Source organism: Corvus cornix, chromosome 19 (assembly GCF_000738735.6).
Source record: "Corvus cornix cornix isolate S_Up_H32 chromosome 19, ASM73873v5, whole genome shotgun sequence".
In the NCBI taxonomy this organism is placed as follows: domain Eukaryota; kingdom Metazoa; phylum Chordata; class Aves; order Passeriformes; family Corvidae; genus Corvus; species Corvus cornix.
The window spans coordinates 3,648,083-3,663,727 of record NC_046348.1 but is presented as its reverse complement, the minus strand read 5'-3'; the positions used below and the strand labels follow the sequence as shown (position 1 = coordinate 3,663,727).

The 15,645-nt window shown below is 42.7% G+C and overlaps 1 protein-coding gene across 5 annotated transcripts in view; it reads left to right on the top strand.

Annotated features, from left to right (window-relative positions):
• The window catches only part of LOC104691130 (protein spinster homolog 2), a 135,061-nt gene that overhangs the window by 46,065 nt on the left and 73,351 nt on the right, over window positions 1-15,645 (top strand). The gene's annotated exons all lie outside the window — the stretch shown is intronic.

Here is a 15,645-nt window from a genome sequence, read left to right as displayed (position 1 = left end):
CATTCAATTTAAGCATATGGGCTTTTTTGAAAAGCAGCCTTCCATTTTACAGATGTAGTTTAGGATATATAAATGCTTAACTTACTAATTGCACCTGCAAATCAAAGTAAAGTGGCACTAATTCCACCAGAAAAATTGCTCCCAGGTTAAATTTCAAGCTCAAAATTAGTGATAGAGTTAAGAATCTTTGAAATAGATACTAGTTCAGAAGGGCTGATGTAAACAGTTATTATGGTGAGAACCATGCAATATTTCACTAGATAAATCTATCTCCCCTATCTGTCTTCTTGAAAGTAAAATTACAGAGCGTGAGCATGAAAATGTCTCATAATTTTTGCTGGCTTAGTTCTTGCCATCCCCTGCTTTATTTTTAAATTGACATCTCCCACCATCACATTGCTGCCCACCATGTCACTGGGCAGGGGTTCATAGGAGCACTGCTGGGATGTGTAAATCTGAGGTACCACTGTTGCTGTAGCTCAGGGAGCTGAGACTGCCTCAGCACTTAGTCATGTGGGCCTGGAAAGAGTTTCTGTCACCAAGTGTTACTGGGTTGCATTTCTTAGAAAATTCTTACATTCTCATAAAAGTGTAGGTGGATTCATTCCTGCTTTACCCACCCAGCACCTTCAGTTACTTCCAGCTTTTTGGCTGATGCAGCAGTCATGCTGCCTGCCAACTGCCTTGAAACCCATGGATGTGACAATGGGGAAAATTATTAGCAAGTGGGACAGCAAGTATGTCGTATTGAGGGGGAGGGTGGCAAAACAAAGAGAAAATATTAAAAGAAAATATCTGGGGAAAAAAAAATGTGAAGAGAGCAAACCTTTTCCTGAAAAGCAAATTGTCAAAGTTGTCCTTGTTCTCACAGAGGATGTTTTATGGCAGAAGAGGTATAATACAGGATATTATACAATGGATATTGAATTTTCACTAAAAGCTCCCCAGTGAGATATTCCTACCAGCTGCTAATGTTACACCTTCCAGGGACTTGGACTGTATGTGACACAGTGAGTGGAGAAAATATTTGCATTGTATGTAAAAAGATGTGTTAATTTTCCTTGTTTGTACTTACTGAATTTATTCTTTCTGGATTCATAATCCAGAAACTGGTTTCTCGTCTAGTCACCTGACAAATAAACTTCTGGCAGCACCCTGCCAAGTTTTCCCCCAAGGTTCAGTTCCAGCTGAACAGAACTCTGATAGTGGAGCTCCGGTGGCACCTCAGGGCATTTCTGGTCTCCTGGGAGGGGAGTGGAACAGGCGCTGAACACAATCCAACACCAGATGGGTCACTGGTCACTCATCAGGCTCACCTTCTACATTTTTAGACCTAATTGAAATGGGCTTCTTTAATACCTTGACAATCCCTGGATTTACCAAATATTGCCTTTCCTTTTTTCCATTAGTGTAATTGATGATGCATGAAGGAATTGCTTTTGCAAACCTTGCGCATTGCAGTATTTGTTTCAGGATGGTTTTTTTCCAGTGGTACTTGTTCTCCCAGAAAGGTACTGGTCCAAAGAAATTTAAACTGAGGGATTATTTGAAACAGGGTCAGGTCACACTCCATGGCTATTGAAATGTGATTAACCCTGGGTCTTTTACAGATGTGGTGTTCTTTTATCCATGGGAGCAAGTTCAGTTGCAAAGCTCACTCCTGGAACTGCAGCTCAGCTTGGCATTAGAGTATTTTTCCAAGTCAGGAATGGCACACAGATGATAATCCTAGAAATAACAACTGTAAAACAGACAGAGATTCTGTAAGACACACAGAGATTCATTCTCCAGTGTAGCTGTGATCCTTTTCCAAACCATGGCAAGTTAAACACTGGGATATGTCAGTATTTCAACCATTTCCTTAAACTAATTTGTCCCTTTTTGAAGACCCCCCAGCCAGTGTGAAACACTTGCTCTTTGTCTAAATTGCCATTTATAACAGCAAGTGGCAGGAGCTTTTCTAAATACTGCAAGCAACATTGAATTGGCAAATAATTCTGTCGAATAGCACTTAAAATGGTGTGAGAGGCTTCCCTACATCCTGTGATGCTTCTTCACTGTGGGATGAAGGCTGCTTGTCACTGTAGGTGTTCATTTGTGGCCTGCTGGTTATTCAGCTCTTGTCCTAGTCCTCAATACACAGTTGCAAATCGCAGTCAATGACGATGTTTCTTTGCATTTACTTTGTGACACAAAAGCCTATTCAAATGTTACTGGCATCTTGAAAAATAGATGGATCAGCCCATGGCTCTATACCTTGGCAGAGAGTTATTGAAGTGCTAATGGGCATCATGTGGCATTGGATAGGAAGTAGAAAGTATTTATGGTCCCTGAGCTGTGCTCAGACCACTGGTGCTTGAATGATGGTGAGACTCTGTCTAAAGCTTGCTGGACACACGAAACTGTGGGAGATGAGGGTATTCTGGATGTCCTAAGGTCATCTTCAAAATGCTTTGGCTCATTTGTGGATCTTGTTATGTGGGGTTTGGTGGTTGTCAGGGAAGCCTGTTGTATTTTAAAATAAGTATTTATTTATATAAGTATTTATACATTTATATTTATGTCTTTATTTATATATCTATAGATGGATAAGTAGATAGATAGTTTTTTATATCTATATCTATGTTGTAGTTTAGGTGCCAGACCCTCAGGGGAGAATAGGTGGAGTTACCTGCTGTGCTTTAACACAGGAGAAAGCAGCTTGACAACTGCTGAGGGGCTGGAGCCTTGTTTTCTGCCAAAGGTAGATCTTGCTGTCTGGTGGCTCCAGACTCCTCCCTGACCCTCATGGAGCTGTTAATCAGACCAGGATAGTGGTTCAGCATTTTATTCCCTGTCTCTTGCAGGTAGTGGTGATTGTTTGTGTCCGAGCGCACGGTTTCTGTGGCTGTGTGAGTTTAATGGCAGGTAATAAATGAGAATCAGCTCAGGGTTCAGGGTGAAAGCAAATGATTCCTTCCTTGCATTGTAGAGGATTCGTGATTCATAATGAAACCAGACAGCGAGTGCACTTACACAAAAACCACACTTTAGGCCAACATGTCTGGTCCAGACCAGGCAGCCCTGGCCCCTGCTGCACTCACATCATCTTATGTACACCCTCCACTTCCTTCTCACAGGAGGAGTTTCAAAAATTATTATTTTTAATTTGCTTGTCCTCAAAAGTAAGAGGGCAGTAATGTAAAATCACATAACATAATGAATTTCCTGAAAAGGTAGGATGTGGGGTGTGTGTTTTTCTGATTTTTTTTTCCTCACAATGCAGAAACAATCAGTAGGGGTCAGTTTGCTGGAAAGCGTTCCAAGCTTGTGGAAATGAATGTCACGAGGCATATTGTCAGGACCTGAGCTTAAAAGACCAGATCTTTATGTGGATAACATATTATAATTCTTGGGAGGGCTGAAGCCAGCCTCTGAGTAATTCAGCTGCCTGTGTAGGAATTCTGTGTACTTTCCTCGGAAGGATCTGATTGCTGTCCCTGTCACAGACAGGATGCAAGACTACACGGTTTTCTGATTTGTTGTCATTGTTCTTGTGTTCTTATGAAGTGGTCTCCTGAGGTTACATGAAAGATATTTTACTGGGGGACTTATTATTTATTCACTGGCAATGCCTTAGGCAGAAAGATGGACACGGCTGTTAGGGAGAAGCTCTGAGATTCCATAGCAAGATGATTTTTTTTCTCTTTCTGTGTTGGTGCTTTGAATTGAAACCCAGTCAGCCCTACAGAAATTTCCCCTGTAAAGTTAGTGTGGTTTTGGGCCAATCCCTACTGGGTGGTAGCTAAAATAGGGAGCTGTCATTGCACAAGGCACTTTGCATTTTACAGGCGACTCAGAAAAAAGTAGGTGATTGAGCAGGACAAAATACTGAAATTCCCTCTGTGACCAGCAAACAGCTTTTTAGAAGTAAGGATTGGCTGGGCAGTGTTATGAAATGTGTGTGTTTCCTCTGCAAATAAAGGTGAAGCTATCAATGGCCCTGGCAGGTGGGAAATCTTTGAGGAAAATGAGACAGTTCTGGGTTGTTGGATTAGCATCAAACAAAAGTAATTACCCGCAATGGCTTTTACATCCATATCTTCTGTGAATTTTAGCATATTCCCATTCCACAGTGTTTTCTAGTCCTAAAAAAAGTGAATTACCATAAGGCTGCAGATGGTAGGATTTTAAGAGCAGTACCCCTTGCTGGCACTGCCTACATCTTAGAGCAAGTGAATAAAAAGTCAGATATTTCACATGTCCTCTTGAAGTTTTCATGATGAGAAAGAATATATTTTCATCCCTTAGAATTCAGTTTAATTTGACAAATGTTTGCCTTCCTCCAGATATCTAGAGGCAGGCAGTGTGAGACCAGGGTGAAGTCAGTGTGTTTAGAAATTCAGAAAGATGTGACCTGACCTCTGTGAAGGAAGTTAGCTGTAATACAGAGATGAATCTGTGTTTTGTCCCTTCAGATTGATAATTTCCTTAGTTACTGAGTTTTAAAACAGGGCATTTTACTGATCTGCTAAAAGCACTCTTGAAGACATATGGCTTGAGTTGGAAAGGGAGCAGTTTTGTGAAGAAGAATGGTGTGGAAGGAGTTTGCAACCAAACTCTGACACACTTTTATCTGCACATGCAAAAACACACACTATCAATGTCCTTCCCTGTCTGGACATCAGTGCTTTGCTCCTGTGCCTTGGTGATAACACTGAAACAAGATTTGGGGATCCCTGGATGTCTCTCGTTCACCCCAGAGCATTTCCTGCCCATTTGCCTGTGTTTACGTGCTTTCCTGAGTAATTTCTGGAGCATGTAATCTGCAGAAATGTCTTCAGTTTTAACTCTTACATAGGACAATTTTGGTGGGTGCCAATGATAGACATTAAAATTGAGAGCAAAGTCTCATTTCATCTCTGTGTCCTGCTAGATTAGATGCTGTCCCGAGGCTGTTGGTGCTGTGGTAGTTGACAACCAATTCCATTATAAAAATGTGAGTATGGCCATTTTCCCTTCCAAAGACGGAGCATGTGTTTTGCCAAGCCTACTACAGATGGTACAACAGCCCCCTAAAGAACTGAAAAAATAATTTAAAAGAAATCAATCAGTCCCACTGCTGGCCTGGGGAGAATGTCTGCAAAGAGCTGTGCCCCGCTCCCCATTCCCAAAGCAGAGTCACGTGGATTTGCAAGGCTTTGATGTAGCTTTTCCTCACTACTCTGAGCATTCACCTGGCTCCCACCAGGGTAGCCATCAGGACTGGTAGCTCCAAAATCTCCCTTGGGCTTGTGGTCCTGGTGGAAGGCAATGGCTGAGGGTCTCTTTCTGGCCAAGACTGCTGGCAGAACCAGCGTCCCTGCTCCAGCCTTCCCCAAATCCCTCACTCCATGACGGACCAGTGAGCGAGTGGTCCTGTGCCCCAGCTGTGTGTGTGGCATGTTTGGGAAGCGAATGTTTGGTTACTGCTGAGTTTTTCCCTCTTTGTAAATGCAACCAGCAGATATTGAGAGCTGTGTGTAGAGGTCAGCAAGGCGTTCCCACTGAGGAATAGTCATTTATTTCTTTTTAAATTTCTTTTAAATTTCTTTTAAAATTTCTTTTTAAAAGCAAACCCAACAAACTTAAGTCTGAAAGCTGTGGGATGAGAATATATCAGATGATCTCCCTCAGTAAGTTGCCACAAATACATGAGGAGCTCTTGATTCTACTCTAAAGAGAAGGGGAAGGACTTCCTATTGCCTTGTTTTTCTTTTCTTTTTTCTTAGGAAACTGCTGTTGTTGGTAAATAACATGCAGCAAGGAATTTATTAGTAATACCCAGTACAAGCATCTCCTCCTTATCCTGTTCTCTATTGCTGCAGGAAATAGGTTTTGAGATTGAGACAGAACAACTTCTATGGCACCCTAGTTAATTATTTGAAATTAAAATGTTAGTTGAAGAAGGATGCAGGATTAGTGGTGCTGTTATAAAGAAGGATGGCAAAGCTCATTTTAGGATGAAAACAGTCTTCCCTATCTCAAATTAGGAACCAGGAACATTATTTCTCTTTATACCAGATACAAATGAAGCATCATTCTATTATGAGAATAACAGATTTAAAGTATTTTATTCCTAGTTAAATCTAATTCATGGTACTCAATGCAGATTTCAAGGATCAAGGGATTTAGATTATTCTGCATTACCAGCTTTAGGCTGTCATTTCTTGGTGTGTTTCAAGTGCCTGCTGTGCTTGAAAAGGCTTTCAGGGCAAAGGTGCACATCCCAGTCCCTGCCCCAAGGGACCTGGTGTAGTTCTAGCCACCAGCTTGTGCTGCCTCTCTTGGATCAGGGAACTTGCCAGAAAAGATACAAGATTAGTTTTCAGCCGTCAGCAGGCCCCAGATTTTGCTCTCCAGATGGCCACACACACTCTGTAGTGGCACAAGGGAAAGTCTGACCAGTTCCTTGAGGAGATCTCACCTTTGCTTCCAAAGGCTTCTGCGGATGCGGCTCTGTGTGTGTGCCTGGAGTCATAATTGCAATGGGAAAAGAAAGAGCTCCTCAAGTAGAGGAAGGGAACAGAGCAAAATAAAGCTCCTTTGGGGTTTGTGGTTATTTAAATGCTTTTTTTAAGACACCTTTCTCTGGCTGCGAGCCTTGGGTTTAGGTGTTTCATCCTCCTGGAAAATAGGAACAGCCTCTTCCCAGCTGGAGGGTTATTTGTGACTGCAGCTCTCAGAGGGATGGCAAGTGGGCAGAACATCCTGGAAAACTGCATGGAAAGGGAAAAGCAAAACTGCTATTTGTTCAGATGCAGACTTTCATGAGTGCTAGGAGTGATTGCTGCCTGTGTCTGTAACAGCAGCCAAGACTGATTTAGGTACATTTTAGTCATGTTGAGGCAAACCCAGTCTTGTAGCTGTGTCACTCACGATGCTGCAGTGCTGCACAGCTATTGACCAGTGTCTGCACCTCTGGGATCTCATGTCTAATTCAGGATTGACCAGAATGGATACAAATCCATCCTAATTGGCTAACTAAGTTAATGAACTTTCCCTCCAACTGATTGCACAACGGCGAACCGACCCTGTCACGCACTGTGTGAGCACTGCAGCCGGGCAGGGCTGACATGTCCTGCTCCACTGTGTAACCAGAAAGTTCTCAAACACTTAGAGCTGCTTAAGTCGAATGGAGGAGGAACTGCAAGAGGACAAAGCTCTGACTGTGAACTTCGTAACTGTACCTTGTGTATGTACAGGGTCAGAGTAACTAATGGTTTTAGAAATGTAACTGTGAACCACGCTCCAGCTTTTAGAAATAATTTAGGTGCAGCTCAGGGACAAGTTAATAAGTTATTACCTGATCAAGCTGGTGGAAATGATGCAGATGCAATTTTGTCTTCCTAACTTCTTTTCTACTTTTTTTAGAATACTGTGGGAATAGTTGTTATTTCTGGACCGCAGGTCCTTTTGGTGTGTTAGCCAGCCTTTGGTTGTGATCACATATATAGGGAGGGAAAAGATGAACAGGACAAGATTATGGTGATAGTTCCTGGGTATACCAAATCAACTGGCTAGCTGAGGACTTTCTGAACAAAAGGAGCTACCTTTAGCAGCCTTTCAGTTTGTATTCCTACAGGGTTTTGTCCAATCCTGTTTTGTAATAACATAAGCTCTTAGCTCCTGGAGCCTCCTGTGATCATTCTAGTGTTTAGTTAAGTTTTGTGAATGAAACGTCTCCTTTGATTTGCATTTTTCAGCTGCCAATCTTATTTGGCAGTCTTCTAAGAGAGAAGGTGATTCAGTTTTCCCCTTTTCCTTGTTACTCATAGTGTTAGATCTCCTCCATATCCCACACTAGTTGTTCCTTTTCCAGCATGTTTAATGTTTTACTGTAAAAGAACTTGTTTTGTCCTTTTGGCAATTCTTTTTGATGCCCGCTGTGACTTTCCCAGTAATAACCTTTAATATTACAGGGGTGCAGTAAACTTACAAGTACAGAAGTGTTTTTATTGGCAAAGAGGTTCTGTTCTCTGCTATCATTAGAAGTCATAAGCAGCTCTATCTAAACAAAATTCTCAGCTCTAATGCCCACTGAATCAAGAAGTCCTTCCATCAGCTTTGGTCAGGAGTCTAAATCAAACCACACTGAAAGCATTTTGCAGGAAAACAACTCAAAGTGGAAGTGGCTGTAAAACAGAATTCGCCTTGGCTTATTTAATCCATCACTTCTGAACAGTAAGAAATGCAAAAGCAGAGTTTAAGCATTGCCAGAAAAGCACAGTTTTTGGGCTCTGCTGACAATTGCCAGCAATCTAATGCTGTCTTAGGCAATAATCTGCATGGCTTTGTATGGCACTGCCGTGGAAACCCAACTGTGCCACAGCCTCCTCTTCCTTCTTCGTGGAATGAACCAGATTGTGGAACCGATCCCAGTGTGAAGATTATTTTTTTTAATTGATGAGGAGAGGTAGTGTCTGCTCCTCCTCAAGTGTTCTCATAGCCACAGAAGACATTCTGCTACAAATACACTATTATTTCATCAGAAATGCTGCTCCTCAGGGCTGGATGGCTGCTGCTCTCCCAGAGCCAGCTCACTGCAGGGTCAGGCAAGCACCAGTTCAGGCACAAGGAAAGTGATGGACGGGGAGCTGGACACTGGAACCATTCCTTTGGATTGCTGCATTGTCTTACAGAGCACATCTCTAGGAACACGGCAACTGGTTTATTGATATTCAGGTTGCCCAAATCCCTTTAAAACAGTGCTAATGTAATCACTGTAATTCCCACAATGAAAAGCAGAAGTAGGGGGTTTCCTCTTTTCTATTTAAATGATGATGTCTGTGTACAGCTGTTCAAAATTTAATCTTGTAGCAAGTTAGCTCCTGCTCCAAGTAAATTTGCTGGACATCCAGAGAGATAAAACAGTACAGTAGAATTCTGGCTTTTCCACTTAGGTAAAAAAAATTTGAAGTACAGCAGGATGGAATTGAACCTCAGATGTATTAAAGAGTTGTGAATTGATAACTGTGAGTAACTAACTCCTTTGACTTCAGCAAAAAGGAAGATATGAATGGCTGAATATTTAAGTGCAGTTTCAATTGGCATAATATAGGAAATTAATAAAAAAGCCGTTAAAAATTGAGTGCTGGGTTTCTGGATATTCTTATCTCATTTTCTGTTTCCAAGGAGTGGACTTCCCAGCAATTCCCACTGAAGCAATAATTCTTGTTAGTTAAGGTGAACAAAGCAAGCTTCAGGATATCCTCTGCTGAGAATATAGGGGCTAACCCTTGGAAGAATCTGGTTTCTCCAGTGAGGAAAAGGGGTGGAACTATCAGTACTGAATTCTTCCAAGTGCTGCATCTTGTGTATTGTTGAGTAAATTGTGAACTTGCCAGGCAAGCTGTGTTCAGGCCTTGTCTGGCTTCATAAGTGGTGTTTTTGTAACCAGGTTCTGACCCTGTCACAGCAAATGGAACTCAGTAGTATTGTAGAGCAACCTCCTTCTCGATGTAAATGTGTGTGTCAGCTGTGTGTGCACATACTCCTCCTAAACATTTTGTTTACATTTTGTATCAGTATGTGCTAAGGAAAAAGCTGGCACCTCATGGTACAACATGCTCCCTATAGAGAAGACAAGATTGGAGCTTGAATACTGATGAGTGGCATCTGCAGTGAGAGAAACACGATCTAGAGTGTCCTGTCAAACACAGACACACACTGGGAAACACAGACTGTGTGAGTAGTTAGGGCCACACCTTTAAAACACTTATTCTCCTCTCTTTCCAGCTTTTGACCCATTCCCACCTTGTCACCCAGCCCAGAGCACTGAGTGCCGTGTCCAGTTGATCCTTGAGCACCCACAGGGATGGGGACTCCTCCACCTCCCTGAGAAGCCCCTTCCAATGCCTGACCACCCTTTCAGTGAAGAAATTTCTCCTGAAGTCCAACCTGAGTCTTCCCTGGCATGGCTTGGGGCTGTTTCTTCGTGTCCTGTCCCTTATTCCCTGGGAGCAGAGCCCAACCACCACTGGCTGCCTGATGATCTTAGAGGTCACCACCTCCTCTCAGGGAGTTGTTGAGAGTGAGAAGGTCCCCCCTGAGCCTCCTTTTCTCCAGGCAGAGCCCCCCCAGCTCTCTCAGCTGCTTCTCATCATCCTTGTGCTCCAGATCCTTCCCCAGCTCTGCTGCCCTTTGCTGGACAAGCCCCTCAATGTTGTTCTTGCAGTGCGGGGCCCAGAACTGGATGCAGCACTCAAGGTGTGGCCTCACCCATGCCCCGTACAGGGGGACAGTGTCCCGAGTCCTGCTGGCCACACTTTTCCTGACATGAGCCAGGATGCCATTGGCCTCTTGGCCACCTGGGCACACCTGGGCTCATGTTCAGCCCCTGTTGACCAGCACACCCAGATCCTTTCCCACTGGGCAGCTTTCTAGGCACTCTGTCCCCAGTCTGTGGCACTGCATTGGGTTGTTGTGACTGAAGTGCAGGACTTTTCACTTTGCCTTATTGAACCTCAGTTTGGTGAGGACACAAGCACACAATGAGGCATTTATGAAATTCTCTATTTTGTCCTGTGGGCTGTTCTGGGAGAACATTTCAGACCACATGCAATCCAAACCTTTGTATACCTTACTCCAATTGATTTGGTGCATTCTCAAGCTTTTTTTTTTTTTTTAAAATGCTCCTGTGTTCGATATTGTCAGTGTGTGACAGCTTTGCATGACATATGGAACTGATGGTGTGTTTCAAAGCTCCTCACACTTGTCAGAAACTTCTCGTCTGCCTGAGAGTCTGGAACCTGGTGATCTTGTGTTTTGCACCCAGCAAAGCGAAGTAACACGATCCATCTGTTGGCTGTTGAATTAGCAATGAAGTAAAACAAAGCCCATGTGCAGAGTGATGTAACAGAGTACCTATAGTAAAGTTTGTGCCAGGGATGATTTTCAGGGTGATGTTTTCTAAAATCAATTGCATTGTATTAATTCATCCTCCTTCAAAGGATGAATGTTTTAAATCACGTTTCTGAGATTCCCAGGGCCTTGGACTGCGCCATGATTGGGTATCAATTTTAGCTTGATCACATCATACAATCAGTAAGGTTGAAGACCTCTAAGATCATCAGGTCCAACCATTAATCCAGCACTGCCAACTCCACCACTAATCCATGTCCCTCAATGCCACAACTACACAGTTTTTGAACACTTCCAGGGATGGTGATCCACTGCTGCCCTGGGTAACTTTTTCCAATGCTTGACCATCACCACGTTGTGCCTGAACTGTGGCACAGTTCAGGTTCAATGGTGAAGTAGCATGAAAGCATCTTTCTTCTTTCTTGGCTTAAATAGTGCTGTGAAAAAAAAAAAAAATCACTTTAAATTGTGGTTTTAGACCTTGAGAAATCTCTTCAGCATCAAGATGATCCTATAAACAGGACACTGCTGAAGCTGGAAGACCTGTGTGGATTCCAGATATCTGTAATTCATCATGGGCAGGTCACTTTCCTGTGTCATAATTTCCTTAGCCCTAAAGTAGAAATTAATGTTTAACTTTCTTTCTAAATTGTCCCATGCCTCACTGTGATTAAATGTGCTGTGTTGTATGTGCTGAGTAGTATTATTATAGCATAAAACTGTAGAGAAAATTAAAATTAAAAGAGAGAAGCATTGCAAAAACATGTCTTTGGAATAGAGGAGCTGTTTGGGCTGTTGGAGAGTCTTTATTCACCATTGCAGGTAGATGGTAACCGGTGCCACAAGCAGCTTGAGAAACACATGCACTCATGACTGAAAGTCCCCAGGGTAGAAGTGGCTCAACCAAATCCCAGGGTTGTACTTGTACACACCCGTAAAATATCCCATCCAGGGCAAGCTGCCTGTTTAGGTATTCTCATTGTTTGGGAATTTGTTGTTGGGAAGATGTTACCAACCTCTCAGCACACAGTTCTCATCAGTGTCTCAGTGGATGCCAGTCCCTTGAGGCAGAGGCTGTCTGGATTTGCCTTCCACAGAGCCAAGGTCACTGTCAGCACTCAGTTAGATGTCTACACATGATTTGTGCTGACCCAAAGCTCAAAGATACCCACTAGGTTTTTTTTGTTGATCATCCTTGTGTAGAGAAAGCTGTTTTTACCTGACCCTGAACCTTTCTAGCACTATTCCTGATAGGAAAAAATAAGCCGTATGTGCTTAAAGTCAAAACTAAAAGAAGGGACCTTTTTCAGAGGTGCCTGTGATCTGCTCAACCTTCCAGGAACTGAGGAACGGCAGCCTCTGTGTGTGCCTCTGTCACTGCCTCCCTTCCTTCTTGAGTCCACTCTGTGGATGACCTGCTGGCAGGAGAAGCCCCTTTCTGAGGTTATCTCTGGGTTGACAAGTCCAGTAAAGGAAAGTCCACTAAAGAGTAAGTCAGATGGGGGCAACAGTGTCTTTGGAATCACAGGGTGGAGAGCTGTTGGGTCAGAGCCTTTTCAGGGAACAGATGTAGAGTCAAGCTGGTAAATTTGTTTGGAGCAAAAGAAAAAAATAAGAGTGATGGTTTCTAGTTCCAATAGGCAGGAGCTTTTTGTTACTGTTAAAGTCTACAGTTCCTTCCTCTCCTCTCATCTCCTTTGCTTCCACTGTTGGGGGATTTAGTTTTTCCCTGGGTACACAGGCAGCTCTTGAGAAGGGAAAATGTGGTCAGAATACCAGCTCCCTGACCATAATCCTGAAATAGGACTGAAGCTGCAGTACATGTAGCAGCAACAGAGGATGGGGAGGATGATTTCCTTCTCTGGTGGGTGTTTGGGTGGGACATGTAAGACTTTTTATGCTGCACATTGTTGTAATTCCAGCCATGCACAGAAAAAGCTGGGCAGTGCTGGCTGAGAAGGTGCTTGTGCACCTGTACAGGGTGGAACAGGCATCCGGAGGCAGAAATAGACACCAAGCCATCCTGTTTGGGCAATTACACTGTTCCTGCCTTCTCACTACAGTCGGCACTTCAGCAGCTAAGCCACAAAGGGAGCAATAAAGACAAATGGGTTCTCCTTTTGAAACTACCTGTACTTAAAAGAACCTCCCTCCTCGATGGCATTCATTATGTGTCTGTTTATTCATCCTTTGCTCACATGATAATTTGCTCCTGCAGAAATGTATCTCAGCTCCACCCTGTGCTGGGATTGAGCCACTTTTGTGGCACTGCTGGAGATCATTTACCAGGAGAAATTAGCTGTACACATCCACAGTGGGACTGCCAGAGCTATACCTGCCCACAGCTGCTCCCGATGCCACCACTGCCTTCACAGTAGCTCATCTTAAATCCCACTGGGTTTCTGACTCTGCCCTGACTTGCACTCTACATCCCTTCAAGAGCTGGCAATATTCCGAGATGTCTCTAAGTGAAAATGGGAAGAGGAGCTGTTGATTGGGAAGAGGAAAGTGCAATGCCAGCCTCTGTCCCACTGCCGCCCTAATAGAAAAGATTTGTGGCTGTGGTTGAGCTGAAGCAGCAGCTGCTGTGGTGTCACTTCAATTTTATTAATTTGGGAGTGGGTGAGTGCAAGGAACAGAAAATGCTGTGGAAGAGGGGAGAGAAGCCAGAAAGGAAGAGGCTGGCACAAGTGCCAGGCTCCTTTACTGGAATGCAATGCTCTGCCCTCTTGCCTACAAATTAAACATGTTTCTGCTGCCCCTCTCTCCAAATGAACATGCTGCAGTTTTGTGTCTTCTGGATGAGGTCTTTCCTTCGTGGTGTTGTCACAGAAGCTCAGCTCCTGGTCTGGAGTAACTCAGGTTTCCATCCTACCTGGCAATGTGCCCTACTTTTATTCACCTTTGTTCTGCCAGCCCAGGCTGGGGTTCAGGAGTCTCGGCTGTCACTGGCAGGAGTAATTGCAAAAGTTGATTCATGGGAAATGCCTGTAACAGGCAAATCCTTTTGACAGACCACACAGCCATCATACTCTGCATTTATTTGAGTCAATCAATGCTCTGATGCATATTTGGGTCATAAATACTCTGATATAAATTGTATTTATTCTTGTGACAGCTGTGTTCCATTACCTGTTATTTATTTGGCTCTGTTGTCCTTTCGTTTTACACCTTGTGGAGCTGTCAAGTCAGCTGCTTACCACTGACAAAGCTCACAGCTCAGAGTCTTCCAAAAATAAATCCTCCGAAGGGATTTGAGTAACAGCAGGATGTATGTTGTTGGAAAGTCATTGGACGATCTTTATTTTTGTTTGTTTTATTTGAAAGAGGAGCTTTGTGCATTTTGCCCACATTTCAGAATTAAGACTTTTCATTTATGATCCAGAGGTCATTGAAGCTAATGATCCCACTGATTAATGTGAGTTTTGGATCACACCCTGCATGTCTCGAAGCTGAATTAACCATGTTATTTGATATTTGAAATGGATGACTTGGATGTTTTTAATTTTCCCTTGGAAGCTTTTTCAGTTTTGTGTCTCTTTACATCGTAAAAATGGCAGAATATGGAATTCTGAGATGAATGAATTGCTTGGAAGTGTCCTTCCAAGAGAAAGATCAAATTACAGTGGTCACTGGTCTGGACGAGTCACAGTCATTTTTGGCTTCTCATTCCCAATGAACAGCCACATATCCTTCGTGCCAGCTTGTTGCACCTGCGTTGCAAGGTGCCGAGCCCTTGGTGTTAATTCAGGAAAGCACTTAATCACGGAATTGATGACTCTAAAGTGCCTAATATAAGCGTGTGCTTAAGTGCCTTGTTGGAGTGGGGCCAGTGCAGATGTGCCCTTGCTGAGCAGAGATTTTTGAGCCACTTCTGGTCTAGTTTCTCTGTAAAACAGAGATGAAGACATTGCTCATAGTTTTATTCAACGGGTTTTGTTTGCACAAGGATTTTGGGATAGATGCAGGGACTGAGTTCTATCAGTAGGGTTTATGTGTGAGCTAAACAGCAAAACTGTTTGTAGCATTACTATTGAAGTGTGTGTGATGCAATGTTGCATGTGCTGCATTTCAGGCCTTAACACTCTATTATCTTGATTTATTTTACTCTAAATATAAATAATATAATATAAATATAATATAAATATATAATATAAATATAAATATAAATATAAATATAAATATAATATAAATATAAATATAAATATAATATAAAATATATAATTCTATCATTTAGATCAAATATCGCAGTGCCAAATATATACACACTCATATGGCTCACAAAACATAGATGCAAATGGATATGTATTATTTATAAAGAAGCTTTGACATCTTACTATACTAAAAAAGGAAAAGACATTTAGTCATAGTTCAGCATTCTGCACATTTTTGATCTGTCGTTTATCGTCATCCATGAAAAATTCATGATTCGGGTCTTAACCATTTTAATTTTATATGCACATTCCACCCAAACGGGGGTGTGTCCTCTGCTCTTGTCTTTTTTTTTTTTTTTTTTTAAGCTATTCTACACCCCCACCCCATTTTATACAATTAAAAGTAGACATCTGGGGTTAGGCTGTGCCAAAAGGCCACAGTGCCCTCCAAGACCTACCTGATAACAAATGAGTGTCAGAACTAAAGAGACTAAAGAGAGACCTGCAGGTGTTCTGGTGCCATATCTGGATTTGCTGAATACAAGACAGCCAGTTAAAGGCAGAGTTCATACTACGCACCAATAAAATCCCTGTAATTGCCCTTATCCAA